The sequence below is a fragment of the Larus michahellis genome, chromosome 1 (assembly GCF_964199755.1).
Source record: "Larus michahellis chromosome 1, bLarMic1.1, whole genome shotgun sequence".
Lineage (NCBI taxonomy): Eukaryota > Metazoa > Chordata > Aves > Charadriiformes > Laridae > Larus > Larus michahellis.
The window spans coordinates 126,922,620-126,942,377 of NC_133896.1; the positions used below are offsets into that span (position 1 = coordinate 126,922,620).

The window sequence follows — 19,758 nt, forward strand, 5'->3', positions numbered from 1 at the left end:
AGAAGGGAGGGTGGGAGGGAAGGAAGGAGGTGCGCGCTGCGGGTCGGCCGTGCGGCGGCACCGGCACAAACGTGCCTGGGAGGGAGCGGGAGAAGAAGCGGGAGGCTGTGCCGAGCGACGAGCCGCCTCCCGCCTTCTCTCCCGCAGGAATCCCGGGGCGGGCGGCGCGGCGACACCCGGGACGCGCGGCTCCCCCTGGCTGCGCGGCGGGAGGGAGGGGAGGGGAGGGATGGATGGATGGAGGGCGGGAGCCGCGCTGGTGAGGAGGAGCCGCCGCCGCCGCCTCATCCTGCGGCACCGGCCGGCGGCGTGAGGAGCCCGGCGAGCGCAGGTGGGTGGGCAGCGCCCGCTCCCCGCAGCGGCGGACCCTCGGCCCCTCCGGCTTTAGCCGTGACCCCCCCACCACACCACCCCGCCTCCGGTGCCATCCCGTCGGGAGGCACCTCGCCTGGCGGCGCCCCGTGTGTGGTTGGGGTGGGGGGCGTCGCGGTGAGAGGCTCGGTGAGGCTGCGGGGCGACCGGAGTGTGGGGCTGCGAGGGGCTCTGTGGGGCGGTGGGTGAGGCCGGGCATCGCTGCGGGGAGGGGGGGGGGCCGCGGCGGCGGGTGAGCACCTGGGCGGCCGCAGCCAGGCCGGGAGGGTGGTAGGGTCCCCCGGGGGTCCCCGCCGCCGGGGGGTGCCTTCCCGACCGGGTGTGGGCGGCGGTGGCAGGGCGAGAGGGTTACCTGGACTTGGTGTGCTTCGGAGCGCAGGCAGCGTCACCCGCGCTTGGGATTTTATTTATGTATTATTGATTATTTCCTTTTTTTTTTTTTTTTTCTTCTAAAGCAACTCATTCTTGCGGGGGAAAAGGTCAGGTTTAATTTCGTTTTTTTTTTTTTTTTTTTAATTCCAGTGTGAGGTTTCTGGTGGGGGCTGCGATGACTGCTGACACAGGGTAGCGCAGGGGTGCGGGTACCCGGGCAGCCGTAGCCACCCGTGCGCTCGCTGTGGCGCGGTGGAACGAGTTAGTTTCTGTCCCTTCGTCACTTGAGAGCGTTTTTGCAGACGGAGCCGTAGTGGGGAGCGTTCGGGCGGCTGCTTCCAGGGATGGTGGGAGCAATTCTTAACTGGAAGAAGGGAGGAGTTGCAGGCGCACGCAGAAGCCGGTGTTCCCCGAGAGCTTGTACTCCGAAACTTCGTTACTCGGTGAAAGCCCTGTTCTGAACACCAGAAAGCTTTGCTTTTTCCAGGAAGGCTTGAATTTTTCTATTTTGTCATATTTTCGGGAAAGGATTAATTTGAGGGCTCTGGGTACTCTGCTAGGTCTTATTTTGAAGTAAACGGTTAATTCGGCAGAATCTGTGGCATATTGCTCAAAGTGCAGTAAGCCTGGAATAAATGGAGTGGTTTTCATGGCATAAAAAAAGTTCAAGATCATTTTTAGTTCTATGAGATGTTCTTTTAACATTTTTTTTTTTGTATGCATTTCTTTACAACCCATATAAGGTAACTAAGCTGAGCATGGCGGTTATATTTCTGTAAAACTATGTTCATTTCTCAGATGGAAGAACAAATCAAATTAGTTCTTGTATTTACCAAGTAAATAAGTGCAGATGGTTTTTGTATTGCTACTTCAGAAGTAACCTTGTTCTGTCAAGGTTATGACGTGTCCACTAAGCGACAAGGATAACAGAAAAATCTGTAAAGCTTGTATCTGTCTTTGAGAGTTTTAAATGTTCTCTTGGGTTAAATTGATTTAGGATTGGGGTGTTTTTTTTCCTTCCTGAAATTTATTAAAGAGAAAATTACAAATAACTCCATTTGAGTATCTTAACACACCTTTACAAAGGGGAATGCTTTAGAATGGCTGTATAGAAAAACAAGTGAGCTGAAATATTGTGGTAATAGGATTTGCAGCATAAAGTATGGCTAATTTCTCTTGTATGACTACAGGTGGCAGTGTAGAAGCCAAGACCGAAAATTGGCAGAAATTATATTCTGTGTATGAGAAAATGAAGAGTGTACTCATGACTAAGCACAGGAACCTGGAAAACCACAGGTATGTGAAGTGATTCATACAACTGCCTATGGTGCTCCCAGTATTTACTGTATTCTGATGTTCCTGGCTCAATAGGTATTTCTGGACCAATTATCACTTAATGTATTCACAGTAAGAGCCTAGTCAAAATGTCGTGGAAAAAAATCTATATTTGATTACTAAACGGAGCAAAAATACTTCGAAGGCAGTATACAAGAAGAGGTGGGATTCTTCCTGCTTTTTTTAATGGCTTATTTTAACTACAAAGAATCAGCGCACTAAGTTGCATGAAAACACTTTTTTTCCCCTTTAAATAAATAGATTTCATATTGATAAACCTAGCAGCAGTTATAGGCCTGAATGTATTTGAAATGGAAAAACTTTAGATATAATAGAAAGATTTGCATGTCTTATCAGTACTATTTTTATGAGCATTGAAGAATTGAAAGCATGAGGAGAATTACAGAGATGTAATTAAGAAGATGTAATTTCAAATAACTGTCCAGTGGTGATGCACATGTATTGTTAAGGGTTAAATAATCTTGTAAGACTTTTTTTTTTAAAAAAGCTTTACAACACTGTTTTCTATTAAAAATTAAAAAGTAAAAATAAGCAGTACATTATAAGAATTCATGATTAGCTCTCATTTTTCAAAGCAAAGGGAAATACTAGATTACCCTAGTAATTAATTTTTCTCATTAATTAGCAATGTTAGAGGGAGGCAAAGCTTTTCTTGTATGTTTACATCAGTGTGCATGGCCTGTAGAAATTAGTCCGTAGGCCTGCATTCCAGGATTCTTGGGAAGCCATGGAGGATGGGACAAACTCAAAGCTGGAGGATTTTTTTAAAACTGATGAGTGGGAAGTTATCCTGGTAAGAAGTGTTAAAGTGCAGCTATCACTGTGTTTGTTTATATATTCATACTTTTGCATTTGCCTGTTCTTATTCAAGTCTAAGAAGGCATTTTGTTTAAACCTTTAAATTGCTTCTGAGATAATGTAGTTATACCACCAATGCTCACAGATGACCCAGTTGCCTTGTGTTGGCTATCCTGCACTAACTGGCCTTGGGTACAATTTTAGTTATCCCCAAAGTTGTTGCAAAGGAAGTTGCGGACAGAATGCTTTATTTCACTGTTAGAAAGGGCTAAGAGCATACATCCTATTAGGTGTAACCAACCAGCTGTCACCTATAAACTGTTAGATTATAGTAGCTTGGCATCTTGAGATTCTGGAATCCAAATGAAATTTTTTTTTTTTCTACCCACTGTTTAAAAAAAAACTTCAGGTATAGCTTTGGGCTCCCAAGCCCTGAAGCTGTAAGCTTTCTGTAGAGAGGCTGTGTCTCTGTTGGTGAACAGTAAGACCCTGACCTCTGAGTGGGGTTTGTGGGTACCATCGTAATGCTTCCAAAATACAGTGTGCCTTGGATTGAGTACCCTGAATAGATATCACAGTTCTTGATTTTAAAAGTTCAATTTAAAAAGAAAAAAGTGAACAAATCTAGATCTTCAGGGCTGTTCTGCAGGGGAGAGCGCTTCTAGCTATCTTTGCCTGGCCATCATGTTATTGCTTGTCACCTGCTACTTCTGAGTGGGGACCTACTCAGGTGTAGCTGGAGAGAGAAAAAGCATCATCACTAATTTCTACATAGCCCTGGAGGGTTTTTTTTTTATTATAATCTCTTATTGAGCAAAACAGTTAAGTATACTTTAAAAACTTATATTAATAGCCCTGAAAAAGTCAATTGAACTGTTTATGTAGTACAGGTCAGCCATATGCTTATAGATTTGTTGAACATTGTTGAGTGCATTATTTTGTGCTAACACATTTAGAACAGAAAATGGAAATGTCACTTGTCATTGGTACAAAATTTTAATGGGGTCTTTCATTACACCAAGTGTTCAAAATATTAAATAAAACTGGTAACTAAGCAGTGTGATGCTCAAGAGTTCAATTTACAGACACTTCTCTGTGCTAATTATGAAGTATTGACATAAATGAATGAAACTACTTGTTAAAGCGCCTTTTGCAGTGTATAGCAGTTATGTGTTCGCAAGATGATTCATAACATTCAGCAATTTGTGACGAGTTTCCCTGCCATTACTGGAGATTACTAAGTATCTAACGTATTTGCACTGCACTGGGTTATTTCAAATTGGATTTGATGGTGGAAAGGGAAGGAGAACCACTTTCTATCAACTGAAAAATCAGGCCTGTTTCATGAATCAGTTAGTCAGTATATTTTACTGTACAGTACAGATTATCCTTTACAATATAATAAAAATGTTTAATTGTCTTGCCTATAAATACAGCAGTGACACACACTGTGTGTGTGGGGGGAAACCCTCAACACTTCTTTTGTGTTGAAAGCTGCGTACATTAAAACTAATAAAATGTAGCAGACTTGCTGCAACTGAAAGTAGGATTCATAGTAAGAAACCTAAATTTGGATAAATGTGTAAGGTCCCATTTTGAATCAGTGAATCTTGGTTATATAGAATGCTGTTTGATTTGGTGCAGGATGTATTTGTAAGTACAGCTCCCGTTAACGGCGCAACACACGCTGCATCTTAGAAAACTGCCTTGCGCTTCTGCTTTGAACTGAAAGTTGTGGCTGGTTATGTGTTCTGTTGTCTTAAGAAAACTGTGTTGAAGGGCTTGCACAATCAGTCATTTCACACCATCATGAAGATGGCTGTCATCTGTTAGATTATAAAGCCCAATTGCCTGGCGGTTATCAGAAATGTCTGTTAATGGTACCAAGGTTTTACTCGAGGAAAAACCAAACTTTCTCACTCCTCAGTACTTGAATAGGATTGTCTTGAGAACGGTTCATGGGAACCTGGAGAATGTACTAGGCCCATGGATTAATGATGCTGAATGGAAGACTGAGTAATTATTTTGTTCTATCTATTTATTTTGTGAAATAACAGTTACCAACCAGTCCAGTATCAAAGGCACATTTTTAGAAAACTGGTAGATTCTCTGTCAGGAGGATGAGGATGTTCTGAATCAAAGCCTTTGGAGAGGGAGGCACAAGGTGAAAATTTGAGGTGAAATAGCCTGAGAGTAAGCCTAAAATACAAGGAGTGTGTCTGAGGCCATTTAGCTTAGACAGTGGCTTCTCAGGCTAGAGCTCAATACCAGAAGAGAGTAGAATTTTCTTAATCTCAAGAGTATTAATACAGTTGTTAAACCAAAGGGAGAGTTAGGACGTTGCAAGATGCCCCTTGTAGATTATTATAACTGAAGTGGACTCTCGTGAAAGTAGCAACATGCTAAGCGTATGCGTAAGGAGAGTATCCTTAATTAGCAAATGAGTAAAGTGAACCTCCAGGCAGGTAGTCCCACTGCTATCTTTGGGCAGGCTGCCATTGGGCTTCTGTGAGAAGTAAGTCCTAATGTAGGAGGACATCAAACCTGTAAAGGAGAAATGATCCTGAAATTACATCCTGTAGATGAGACCTTGCTCGCAGGTGGTGACCAAGTAAGTTTGCTCTAAGAATGCTATTGCATGGTGTTGCTTCTAAGATGATAGGACATCTCCTGCCATAGTGGAGTCACACTCCACTTAACTAAGTGGAGTGCAACTAACTGGATTTATGATGCTGGAAGGGAGCGTATAATAACCTTCCAAGTACATGCCAAGGTGGTTTACAACAAAAGGAGTCTTGACTATCTTCTAGTGCTGGAGAAGCTGGTGGAGAAGTGCTGGTGACATAGAAAGGCTACCAAAATAGTGCTGGAAGCAGCATCTGAGTTGCTAGATAGAAGGTTAAGAAAAAAGACCTCTGCAGCACCAGTCTGCGCTGTAATCCAAATACCCTATGTGAGGACAAGCAGAAAGGACACACAAGGCAAGATGAAATAGCCTCTGGGGTTAAAGTCCTTAATATTGCTGTACATGGGACAGAAGCTGACAAAAGTCATGTAGAAAACAGTGAAGAATTGCCTGAATAAATTAGGTTCCATTTAGACAGGAGCACAGAAGAATAGGCAGTCAGATGAAAATAGAACTGTTCCTATGCGAATGCTAGGAGACAAGATGGAGGCTCTGACTGCCTAGTTCAAAAGTAAGTTATTGATGGTATAGGTCTACCATAGGGAAGGTAGCTAGCAGGACACTTGTTGGGCTTTCTGTGGAAAGCCTTGTAATAGGAGCAGTCAAAAGAGTAAAATGCTTGCAGACAGTGTGGAGAGACTCAAAACAAATGGGTATTCCCTAACAAGTGGTTCTCTGGCCCTTTACAAAGATTTTAAAAACAATTAGCATAGTTGAGCAGGCTGTAAGGAACAGAAAGATATCCTTTGAAAACTTATGTCCAAAAAAAAAAAGGGGTGAAAATCAGGCAAATTAAACATAAAATATACAGTAAAACAAGTTAGTGCCTGATATGTGATTTCTAAAAGGCAGAGAAGCTTGCTGTAAGTACTGTTTGAAAAACATTAGAAACAGGGAGGCCAATATATAACTTAAGATCTAAAAGGGCTCAAAGAAGATTGCACCGTAGCTGAAAGAGTATGAGATACTCATGTTTGCTGTGCAGGAGCTCAGATTTCTAAACAAGATCTCTTCTCTGAGGAGACAAGCACAAGGCCCTACTGAGAGACCTGTTCCAAATCAAAATGCTGCTGGGGCAATTTTTTTCTTAATTTAGAACAAAATGATAAAAAAGAGTTACAGCAAATTGCCAACTCTGGATGCACCCAAGATCTCTAGAAGATCTTTCCGTATAAAATAGCTGAGCTGGTAGTGTTGGTGTTTAACAGCACAACGCTGCTGTGGTAGCAGTGAAGTTGAGGGTGCCAAAGGTGATGCCAGTTTTTAAAAAGCTTTCCAGGAAGCCTATGGGAAAGAACAGGACAAGTACGACTGGAATTCATGCCAGCCAATTTGCTGGTAACTATAGCGAAGAAGAAAACTAATGGATTCATGGACAAATTTGATATACCAGGAAAGAGTCAGGACAGCCTCACAGGTCTGGTAGAGTTCTTTGAAGACACTGTTGAGGGTGGGACTAGGTGTGATCTAGCTGATGCAGTATGCTTGGGTTTCAGAAAGTCTTTTGAGAACTACTCACCGAAGGTGCTGAGCAAAATGAAACTGCTCTGACAGGAGGAAAGATCTCTCCTAGACTGATGGTTTGTTAAAAGATGGGGTAGGAATGAATGACCTGTTTTCACAGAGGGGACGGAGGTCACCGGTAGGGTTGCGCATGGATCTGTGCTAGGTTTAACACTAGTCAGCGATGCATTGGTGATCTGGAAGAATGAGTGCAGAGTGATTCTTAGTTAAGGAGGGTAGCAAAAATGAAAGCTAATTATGAAGAGCCAAAAAGGCATCTTGTGATGCTTAGTAACTGGGGATGAAGCTTACTGCTGATACTATGAAGTAATGCATGCAGGGGAGAACAATCCTGCTATCGCTGAGATTGTGAACTATTAGCACCAAAGGAAGTGATGTTGTAGAGAGTTTACCATGGTAAATCCAAGCATTGATTAAATATTCAGGACTGTTCAAAAAAAAAAAAAATGTTAGGGAGGAATGGCCAACAGAACGGAAATCTGCTGTGCTGGTTTATAAACTGCCTGTGCTTTCGTCTTGATCTCTGGGTGCAGTTCTGATCCCTATATTTAAAGGAAGGCTGGGGGGTGGGGGGGAAGGAGAGAGAATAGAACTAGAAATGGGTGGCAGTGATGACAAAGAGCAATTAAATAGATTAAGAATCTTCAGCCTGGTGAAGAAAAAGCTAAAGATGAAAATGATAAAAAAACTATATAGGAGTATAATGGAAATAATGAACAGGGAATGCTCATTAACTGTCTCTTGTAGTACAAGACCCACATGGGATCAAATAAAATTATCAAGTGACAGATTCGGAACAAGTAAGAGGTTGTGGGGTTTTTTTCATAGTGCATAGTTTAACTGTGAGTCACTGCACATACTAAAAATTTGTCTGGGTTTGGGCTTTTGGTGCAAAAGCATCAGCTCTTGCTTGGTAGAACACAAAGCCCAGTCCCTGAAGGCTGGGGGGAGATCCTGAGGTGCATCCCTGCAAGCTTTCCCTGTCCTAGTGCTGTTCCCCAGACCTCTGCTCTCAGCCTTTGCTGAAGACACAATATGGGGGATAGATGTATCTTTGATCTGACCGAATATGGCTATTAGTATGTAAAATGAAGACAAATTGCAGTCCACTAAAGAAAATGCTGCTGGTATGCCACTCCAGATGCATGACAGAACTGTTGGTGAAGAAAACGAGTGGAGAAGGACAAATTTTTTTTCTTGAACAGAATAACTTCCTGAAGCGCAAAAAATAAAATAAAATCAGTTTTCTTTGACTGTACCAGTCATTATTCCACATTGATACGTGGAGTTTAGTTAGTGCCTACGCAGGGAGTTGAGATTCTTTGTTCTGAGGGGTCAGTATTCCGCTTTAATTTTGTGCTTGCCCAAAAGAAATTGGACACTTATTATTCTTTGCAGTTTATCTTCAGATGGACTGAACTGAAAACCTAAATGCAAAAATGAACTGGAAAAGTTGGGGGCAGGCTTACCTATGTAACGAAATGCTTACCTATATAATAAAATGAAAAATGCAGTTTTTGAGTCATGGACATGGAAGATGAAATCTCTTTTCCTACAAATACGGTGAGATTATACCTAGGTTCTTTCCTTATCCAAACATACGAAGACTAAAGCTATGTTAAACTTGGAAAAAATAGGTTATTAAAAATAAAGGATGACTTGACTGTTAGATGTGAAAATGGCATTTAAATATTAAAATGATGTAGAAGTTATGGAACAAGAATTATGTAGGTGTCCAAACCAGGTAACAAATAAAATGAAAGAAGAGTATCCCGGTGGTAAGGCTTATGAGCTTGTGTGAATACAACCAGCCGTGAGGTACAGGATCAGCACCAGACACAGCACTACACCCTGTAAGGAGTTACAGGACTGGATGTTATACAAAGGTTAACTCTAACCCAGGAAAATTAGTCGTCTTGGGTTCCTGTGGTTGATAACAACAAATCAGTTTCTCCAGTGGGTGATACAGAGCACCCCAAGCTCGTTTCTGCTCTGAATTACCCTCTAGAGAATGCTTTCTCTGTCCGCACTGGCTGCAGACTGACAAGGGAGACAAAGACAACTGGCCCTCCCTAAGTCAAAGTTGGCCTTTGAATATACCTATTCTGTATGTTAGCGTCAGACCTGATTTTTCTGGATGTTTTAGTAGGTCACTTTTTTTTCCAGTGGTACTAGGATAAAAATACATAGCAAGACAATACTATCTAAACCCGTTTTTAAAGGTTTCATGAATTGCCTGTTTTATACTTCTTAAAGTTCAGCTTGTCCCACAAAGTTTTCTGTACTTGCCTGACAAAGTTATATTAAAGATGAGACTAAAATACATTTCTGTTTAAGAAAACAAAAAAGTAAAATCAAAGATTTTTCTGAAATAGAAGATAAATCATAAAAAAAGAGAACATCTGGAGTTTTTTCAATTGCAAAAGTTAGAAAATGGAACCTGTTTGAAAGAAGAGGTTAATTATGTACACCACTAAACACCCCCAACAAACTTCTTTCTGAAGAATGGAAGAAGAATCAGTCTTCTCATTAGCTCAGTTATTTTTGGTGATCATTTTGAGTGCTCTTCAGAGTTTTCCTATTTGCTCAACAGAAGAGAAACAACTCTAATTTTTTTCATTTTAATTTCCTATAATGGAGTATGATACCAAAGAAAAAAAAAAGTGTAGGAAAAATCTTGTTTTCTTCTTCACTTGTTACTTTACACACTATGCTGGCAGTGTGACATTAAAGGAGATTTTGGTCAGCACAGATGACAGTAAGGTTTAATTTTTTTTTTTCCAGAAGTAATTTGGTATCAGACACCATGAAACAGAATTTCACTAGTAATGTACTCAGGGGGTTAGACTTCCACATCTGTTTAAAACCATAATGTATGGTCTTAAATAGATAAGAAAATGCACCAGCCGAGCACACTTCTCAACTAATATTTATTCCAGTGTTATCTCAGGAAGTGGACACTGCTGTAGAATTTTTATTTTTCTTTATTGTATGAAATCAGTTCCTTGGAAACTATTTCAGTTATGCTTTTCTGACACGAAATCCTCTGAGAAGACAGGTTGTGTATTTTCAGTGTTATGAAACTTCTGCAGACAGACCATTTTTATTTTTTTTTTTTCCATTTTAATACCAACTAGACTGGTGTATTTCTCTTTTTGTTTTGGGGAGAGTGGCTGGCTCTGTAGTTATTCTCTAATCCCTTACAAATACTTGATTGTACTTGTTACGTTTTATCTGGATGGTTCTTAGTGTTCCTGATAATTGAGGTAGTTGTGTCCTCTATAGTAGAAATAATAATAACTCTGAAGTCCAAATGAAAGTCACATGCTGCCCTTGACTCAATTTCAGTTATATGAAGTCTGTGTTGCTCACAAATAAAGTTGTAAAGTCTTATGAAACCTTTGATAAAATGGATGCCAGAGCCCAAACCAAAAAACCCCACCTGCTTATCAAGTCTCTGCTGAGGCCATCGGCGAGAGCAGACGTACTTCTGACATCACCTCCTACAACCTTGCATCCTGCTGGTTCCTGAGAATGCAAAGAAATTGCAAGTTCTCTAATTTAAGAGACTGCTTTTTTTCCTTTCAGATATGCCTTCTTGTTTGTTTTTGTTTCTTTGCTTCTCTGCAGTTTTACCTTTAATCATCAACCAATTGCATGAATGTTATAGTTGTGTTAGTTTTTGGGTTTTTTTTAATTTTGACCTACCTCGGTGTTTCCTGAAACTTGTAAACATCATACCCCTCTTTCTTTTACTCCATGCACAAATAATTTCTAATTGGAATGAATATTTAATATCTTATTAAAGCTATAGATAAAACGGTGGTACTTCTCTTGACTCAAATCTGGTCATTTTATGCAGTTTAAAGCAGCTTTTATTTTGCTTGTTCAGTCAGAACAAGCTGGACTATCCTAAGTGGTAGTGTGCTTGTGAGGGTTATTCAGTTTAACACGTTTTACCTCACCAGAAAAACATGTATATCATCAATTACAGAGGCCAAGCAAGTACTGGCAACTTCTTAACCATGTTATCTCAAACGCTTGCCAGCATGGGCATCTGCATGTTGAGTTAGGAACCTGAAAAGGTGTAAGCTCCTGTTGAGTATGGTGAAGATGCTTTTGAACAGGGGAGGGTCTGTTGAATGGTTTCTGGTCTCTAAGACTGTAGCAAAGTAGCTCAAACTCTGTTATACTTGGGTTAATCTAAAATGTTCCTGGGAACAGGGTTGTTGGAAAAAGCCAAAGACCAAAGAACTGAAGAATCTTTTAATTTCTCCACGTTAGTCCAGTCTTGACTGCACTCACTCTCACTTTCTGAGGTACAGATCTTTGTGGCAGTTTTCTGGAGTGAGTGAAAGGCCAGGCTGCTCACCCCACAGAGCTGCTAGCCTGAGGGTTAGGTTAGTGACTTTAGAGATGTGGGCCTGGACTGTGATTGTGCTGTAGTCACAAGGCTGTCCTCTCAGGGAAGTAGCTGAGCTACTTACCATCAGACCATTTGGAAAGAGCTCATCTGCTCAAAGAATGAGCACAGGCACTTGGCCCTGGGAGATGATTCTGGGTTCTGGGTGGCAGGTGGGAGTAAGGCTCTCACCTGCAGCACACGATCCAGGCTAAGGTAGGGTTTAAGATCAGTGTCTGCGCTTGGTTAGGCCGGGGTTGTTTCCAGCTTTGGCCAAGCTATCCAGATTGTCCTTCTGACGCTTGGCTCTTACCACTGCTTAGATAAGGAGCCTGTCTATCCGCTGCAGAGCTCTGGCTTCTGCTTTGGGCACCAGTCTGTTGTCAGCTCAGAGCACTGGCGCATAGCTTTTATTGCAGCCTTTTATTTCATCTAGCGTTTGGATCAGTGTCTGCGAGGTGGGATTTCAAGGAGCTGCAGCATCCAGAGACAGTAACTGTTCTGGGGCAATACATTTCCTTGTCCTTTTCATCAGCCTTATGTTTCTTAACTTTTTAGTCCCAAAGGCTTCCAGTAATCCACGCTGTCTGTGCTATGTCCAGCTAAAACTTGAGATCTGCTGAACATTGCCCAAATGATCTTGTGTAAATCCTTCTCTGTTGCTGCCTCCACTGCAGCAGTCTTTTTTTCTTTCTTTTTTTTTTTTTAACTTCATCAGTACAGATTGCAACTTGCAGATGGTGACTGGGAGTGGAAAGACTCAGAGCAGAACTGACTTCCTTTACTATTTGAACCTGGTCTACATGTGAACGTTACAAGAGGAAAAATGACTGGTTAGGTGTAATTTTGTGGATTAAAAAGTATTATTATTATTTTTTTAAATACTGGACAGTTGAGGCGAGAAGATCTGATAAAGTCAGATATGCGTTTCACAACACTGCCAAATGTCACTTTTTAGCTCTACATTTAGAGTCCAACATGCAGAAGTTGGTCCATTCCAACATAGAGCCATCGAGCGTTCACATGAAGTGACACATTATGATTAAGGTGGATGGAGAAAATTATGTAAATAAGAGTCTTCAGGGCTTGAAGTCTTGGTGATTTCTGTAAAGAGTTCTGTAGCGTTTGCTCTGTGTATCATTTTCTCCCCTCAGTGCTCTTAAAATTGTTACATCAGGACTAGTTTCTTTTGGATGAAATACACAGCTCTATTATTGAGAGAATCTTCTGTTTAAAAGAGTAACTATTGCTCCAGCATTGTCCTACAAAGACAAAAAATAATTGCAAGAATTTCTTGCAAAAAGATCTTTTGGATCTTTTCTTTCACAAAGTCTTTCAGTGAAAAGAAACACTTTTTTAAAAAAAAAAAAAAAGATTTGAACCATCTCCTCCTCCTCTTTTTTTTTTTTTCTTTTTCATAGACAGACCTGGAAAATTTCAACCTAAAAAAGGATTGATTTGCATTTGTGGGGCTGGGGCATTGCGGAGGGTGGTAGTAGTACTCATAATGACTTTTGAAACCTTCAGAAGGCAGCAGTCATTCCAAAAAGTCTGCTTGTACATCCTTTGATTCAGCAAGCTTAGAAAGCTCATAAGAATTTGAAGCCCGATGGACAACTTGCTTGCTTAAGCGCTTTGCTGAGCTGTTCATAAACTTACTGGTTTAATAGTTACTTCGAGTTCGATTTCATTTTAGTGATCTAAGTTAGAAGAAAGTTTTTTTCTCAGAAATTTCATTTTGTTTTACTTCTCATTAATTAAGTAATGTCTTGGAACATAGTAAAAAGCTGATCAAACCTATGGATGATATAAAGCTGGGAAATTCTTAGGGAGTTAGAATTAAATGAAACTTAGCTGTGAGGCTTTTGGGGAGCTGTATGGTGTAAAAAATGAAGTTTTAGAAAGAAAAACATGCAGCCTTTATCAAAAGCACAAGTATTAAGTAACTTGGTTAAGTAACTCCTGGGCGGTGCAGAATTTTGAAGGGCAAGAATTTGGGCAAGAATTTTGAAGCTAGCAGTAGAGGTTAAGTAGTGTAGTGGGAAAGAGGAACATGTGCCTAGATTTCATGTCCATCAGGTTCTTTACATTTAATGAAATCAGAGGTTGTGGCAAATATTTATAAAAAGGCCTAGGAGATAAAAAAACAAAGGGAAAAGGTAGCCCAGGCAAAAGACATGATGACTGAATACTTAAACAGATAATATTAAAAAGGTCCATTGAACAGTCATTTTATCAAATGAGTCTTGTTACACATGATTCTTTTTTTTTTTATTTGAATTTTGATTGCTGCCTACTTGCACCATTTTTTTTCCTATTATTCTTCAGTGGTCATGCTCTGTGAAAATATGTCCATCTAATTCTCCACATTCAAAGTGGGGAATATTTTATTCTGAAAATGCTATGGATCTTCAGTCCTCAGATTTGTCATTTTGTATAGAAGTGTATCAGAACTGATAAAAAGTTTTGTCTCTTTGTCCAAATGCTTCTTAAATAGCACAGGACTTTTCTTGAGTGGTGGTTGTGTGTTTTCTTGGTTATGTGATGAAATAAATGGCGCTGTCTTATTATTAAAGTTCACAGATGTTTTTGTTGCCTGCTCTAGTTGTCTCAAATGTTCCTTTACCTTTTCCATCACCAGCGTGTATTACTCCAAGACCCTTATGAGGAAGCTTCTCTTTTCTTACTTTAAGAAGCTGGTTACACAATTATAGTGCCTCATAAGTTTTCTGCCATGTTTACTGATAAAGACATTTGACCTGTATGATGCCTTGAAAATCTAGCGTTTTCCTTCTCTTCCAAGGCAGTCACTTTACTGTAATCTCTTTTTTCTTTTTGACACTGAATGTTAATCTCTCTCAAGATGGTTTTACTGAAATATTCATTATTATCATGCTTTTCCTCCACCTCTGATAAATTCATTTTATGCTCCCGCTTTGCCAGGCTAGCGTTATTTTCCCCTCTTTTAGGCAGCATCATTTTCCGCTGGAGTATTAGTTGAAGGGCGTTAGCTTTGATGACTTTGGTGGGGCATTCACAAAGGCTATCTTTAGTCTAGTGGGAATACTGACTGTTTCTTCCCTGGCTAATGGAAAATGATTGGGGTTTCTAGGGCAATTCTGAGTTTGTGAGTTAGGCTTTTTTTAAAAAAATTGCCCTCCAGAGGAAGACACAACTTTTGCAGATGGTGCCAGCTGAATTATCCCTTCTGCTGTTTCTGCAGCCCTGTAAGTGAAGGACAGAGGTTCCTTTCTGACTCCTGTATCTGCAGCAAGACTGGATTTGGTGGCCACTTGATGGTGAAGAGCTAGATCTCCCTGCCCATGGCAGCTGGATGTATTGGAAGAAGAGAAATAAGATGAATGGTTGAGAATTATGCCTTTTTGTTAGGTTACAGGGCCTAGGTTTTTGTTGCTTTAAACTGTGTATGCTTGATACAAACTGTACCCTACAAGCATTTCAGTGCTTGAGTTGTATTTCAGTTTTTAGTGACTGTTGGAAATTAAAGAATCCAAACAGTTTAGCTGGGATTTTCTCAGAGTGCCTCACATATAATTGGGCTGCAAACACTTGGTGGCTGGTGTCATTTGCTTCATAATGTAGTAGTTACTTTTTATCATAGTTCTAAAAAATCTGTCCTGTTTTGCCATGTAGAAAACTGTATTTCTATCCTACCTGAATTGAACAGACTTTTCAAGGTGGTACGTGGCTAAAATATTATCTGGTGCTATTACAAACTTGTCACTAATTAATTCATTTTAACTCAAGGAATTTAGTTCTTGTAGTATGTCCCCATCGTTGTTCTGGAAAAAGTTGAGACCTATATGGAGACAAGGCTACCACTGAGACGTCAGAGGTCTTCCTTCTTACCCCTTTATGTGTGGTTCCATAAGGTCTGCTTCCAGGCTATTATTACATCAAAAATTATTTTTTGCTACTAAGGATATACATGGTGCTTCACAATCCATAGATTTTGGAACTTTTAGAGCAGAGACACTGTTTCCTTCTAAAATAGCTTTTTGTAGAATGAGAAAGACATTAGACAACAGATGAAACCTTTGCTGTGTGCTCTTTTCCTTTCTCTTAATTCATTATTTACTCTTGCCCATCATACCAGTAATTAGTCTATCTAGTCTCATTCAGAAAGTTTACCTCAAATGTATATAATTGTGTATTTTAAAGCTAAATTCCAAACTCATATTTGTAATACTTAGTTATTTGTATCTCATGGAATTCCTGTAGAAACCTGTTGTTGAAAGATACCTGAATGATAGGTTGATTAAATTGCATTTCTCAGTTTTTAATGTGAGGGGGTTTAATATTTGCACTTCTTGACCTTACTATTTTACAGATTTTTTTTTCCACATTTCTACATGTGTTTTCATTTTCTTTTTTATGTTTTCATTTTCTATGTTATTTTTCCTACGTATACTGGGAGGAGATTGATGGTGGTGGAAGTATGCAGAGATGTGCAGAGAACCACGGCCTTGTGAGGCACAGAATTAAATTGTTTATTTGATGTTAATAATTGGCTTAATGCTATACCTAATATCTAAGTTTGGAAGAAGAACGTGGGGAATTCCTTCAAAAAGTTACACAAAAGTAGGAAATAATGTTAACAGACAGTGATTAATTACTTTATTGCAGAAGGGGAGCTTTTTGTATCTCCTCTTGGTTTGAAATGAGTTGCCATATGTTGAGAAGGTAGAGACTGGCAGAAGACTTTCCTGTCTTACTAAGTGGTGAGCTCAGGAAATAACTAAATTTACCATGGGGAGTTTACCTAACTAACCACAACCTTTTACTAATATGTTCACTTTGTCCTCACATACAAATTTTGAAGTAAAAATGCCAGTACTCGTGTGTCACTGATGGGAAGTAAAAGGCAATATTTTGGTCATAATTGGTAGGAGGTGAGACTGACATTCACATGAATTTTCCCCAATTACAGAATAAGCACAAAATATTTCATAGAAATTAAATTATTTCTTAAAACTTCTGTCATGCTTACCTGGCACTTGGAAATGCTTGTGCTTTCCCACTATTGATGCTTAGTCTTTAAAAGTGGTTTTCTTTAAATAGGAAATATTGTTATTTGTTTAAAATGTTAAATATTTTCTTAGATTTCAGTCTTCAGGTTTAGCACAGCCCTCAGAATCTTGTTTTCAAGGCCAGAAAGTTCGTTACGCTATCTTTTAAAACCTCCTGCATGCCAAAGGGCACAGCAATGTGCTCAGCAATGACTCCATGGTGCTCAATATCTTACAAAAACTTAAGGGCATGACAGAGAATCCATCACTTGGGTGGGTACTCTGTTCAAACAAATTATCCTCACCGATAATTTATACAGACTTAAATCCTTAAGTCCCACTTGAAGACACTTCAGTTTTATCCCTTGAATCACTCGGGGCTTTTTCTATTTCTTCTCCACTTTTTTTGAACCTTCTGCATGCAGTTCCAATGTCTATGTATTCTAGTATTGATCTCACCATACATAGAAAAAGCAAGATTGGCAAGCTTATTTCTGTTAGGTGTCTAGGGACTGACCTAAGCCTTATTTTGCCTTAACACTGTCTGCAAGGCACGTGTTAAGTGGTTTCTTCAGTGATCTAACTCCTTCATAAAAGTAGCTGCTGTCCAAGTTACAGTCCCAGGTTTCAGACATGCACCAACTTTCTGTGTTCTTGGAGGAGTATGACCTTGCATTTGCATTACAGTTTGCCTTTGCTGTGTGTTACTTGTGTGTGCAGCTGGGAATTTGGGGAAATACTGGGCCTGATGGGAGATAAGTCTGCTTATGTAGGGTATCTGAGTTTTATAACACTCCTTTAGACCCGATTCTGCTGGATGAGCCTTAAGAGTAAGAAAACAGTCCTAAACTGTGTCTTCTCTAACTCCTTGCATTTTCTAATTATTTAAAAATGAATCATCTACATCTATGCTTACTCACATTTAACATGACACTTTGCAATTAAGTCAAACTGTACTTTCCTCTTATGTAGGGAAAAATTAGAAAAATTTTACTTTTCCCTACAAACTCTAGGAGCTCTTGAGAACTCCCCTGCTCTCAGTTGGCCCCTTTGCAGTCTGTTTTCATCTTTCTCTTAAATTAGGGGTTTGTTTGATGGTTTTTTTTATTATTTTTTTTTTCCTAAGCTAGAGGACACCCATACGTGCTACTGTCGCTTTCTTCCTTCTGTGATCTTGACAACCTGCAGTCACATATCTGGGGTGCCTTCATTAGAAGGTACAGGTCCTAGCCTGGCTTGTTAGCTGCAGAGCTGGTCTCTATGGAGAACCTCATACAGGGATAAGAGCTGCACTGCTTGGCATTCAGGCCCCATTTTGCCTGATGGCTTGCAGTCGTCACTCCCAGCTGTGGAAGGGGGAGAGTTAGAATGCCTCTTTGACATTTCATGCCTTCTATTCATATCTGATACATAAGCGATGTTTTGGGATGCTGTCCTAAGAAGTAACTCTGTGGTGTGTGGCACCTTGTACTAAACCGAGGTTGTGCTCTGTATTTATAGAACCACTTTCTGGAGCCTTTTAAAACCTGCTCAGAGCTGCTTACAAGTCAAATAACTCTCTTCTAATGTTCTGGTTTATTGAGATGACTTTGGAAATGTAATGTCACCTTAAATTAAAGCAGGCATTCATCTCTTCCATCGGTCCTTCACTTTCTGGTTGATCTTGGCAGATCTTTCTGAAGCCCGCGTCTGGTAGTTTGTAACTAAACACAAGCAGACTAAACCAGGCCTTCCAAAGCTCCTTCTCTCGTATAAGTAGTCTATTATGTCCCCCTGTCTCTGTGTCATGGATGATGGCAATGGTAGGTAAATAGGTACCGGAGACTCTTAACTGTGCAATGTGCTGTAAGACCTAGCAGAGCTGCCTGACAAATCTCGGGGGGGGATGCAAACAGCATTTCTTCCCTTACGATGTGACATGAAGTGTTGGCTTTTGCATGAATAAAGTTGGAACTATTGATCTGTTTTGGACAACCGACAAGTCAGGATCATCACAGAGCTGTTCAGCTTCCCTCACACGTGCGCCTTCCATGCACTTAAAACCCTTTTTTTCCGGCCTCTTACGTGTTGCAGTAATGATTGGGTTTGGCAGACACCAAGTATTTCTGGTGTGTGGTGGTTCCCTGTAACAAGTTATCCTCCCAGAAACAGGACTGTAGAGCATCAGCCTACAGACTTCTTTTCATACAAAAACATATTCTGTATTCCTATCCAGTATAAACTAGACTAGGGCTGCTCAGCTGCTGAAATCTATACGTGGCTTGACAGGAATGTTCATGTAATCTTCTTTTCCAATGGCTTCTTCAATGCAGACCGTGGATTTGGAGATAGCAGCCTGTTATTGCCGCTGTTTTCCCTGCAGCCCCTCTGTTGTCACCCTACATATTGCTCCTCAGGAAACACTATGTCTGCATATGGGTTGTCACCACCAGCATAATTCAGTTTGTGTGGGTCCCTTCCTTATCTGTGCGTGACTTGTTGCTGGGGATAACTGAGGCTTCTTATAAGGCGTGTGAATTATCTAAGCAGTAATTGCCCGTTCCTGGCAGTTGTCTTCCCATCCCAGGGGGTAGATGAGGATATAGGCTGTGTTCTGTAACACGTATTCAGGAAGTCTGATGCTTTGAGGGAGCATCCAGGATTTGCACAGACTGTGTTGTGCTCATGTGAATTTGTGCTGCTAGGATGTGCAGAGCCCCCGTGTGCAAATGAAGGGTGGTGCTGTCGGGGTCTCACAAGACGTACAGAGGGCTGGGGCAGGAAGCACAGCGTCATGATGTTTGGCAGTGCCGTGCCATCACATCTCTTTGAGTGCGGAGTGGAGTTTTGAGAGGCTGGGGGCGTTGTCTGTGCTCCTCAGCTAGTCCAATTTGTTAGGTGGCTGTGAACACCAGCTTTTGAGGGAGTGTTGGAGACTGGAGAATCAAGTCATAGTGGGAATACTGGGACTCCCTTATATGTCCTCCTGGGATATCAAGTTTCTTACCCTAGAAAACCTTTTTTTTGGTTGGGTGGGGGAATTCAGAAACCCCACACACGCTGTATTTGTGCTTTGTTTTTGCCCTTTGGGGAATGCACAGCAGGGGTCCATCATGCAGGGCGTGTTCAGGTGAGACGGCCCAGAGTGACACTAAACAAGGCACAAGGTCTTACAATCTGGTATGGCCTGGGACTGCAACAGTACAGTCATGGTGTGGTGGGTCTTCCTCTTTTACTGT

At 40.7% G+C, this 19,758-nt stretch overlaps 1 long non-coding RNA gene across 1 annotated transcript in view; it reads left to right on the forward strand.

Annotated features, from left to right (window-relative positions):
- Window positions 1–219: 219 nt before the first annotated feature.
- LOC141749555 (uncharacterized) overlaps window positions 220–19,758 on the forward strand; it is a 128,672-nt gene continuing 109,133 nt past the window's right edge. Inside the window, exons 1-2 of the long non-coding RNA XR_012589402.1 lie at window positions 220–331; window positions 1,935–2,040. This is a non-coding gene — a long non-coding RNA (uncharacterized LOC141749555). The remainder of the gene's footprint in view (window positions 332–1,934; window positions 2,041–19,758) is intronic.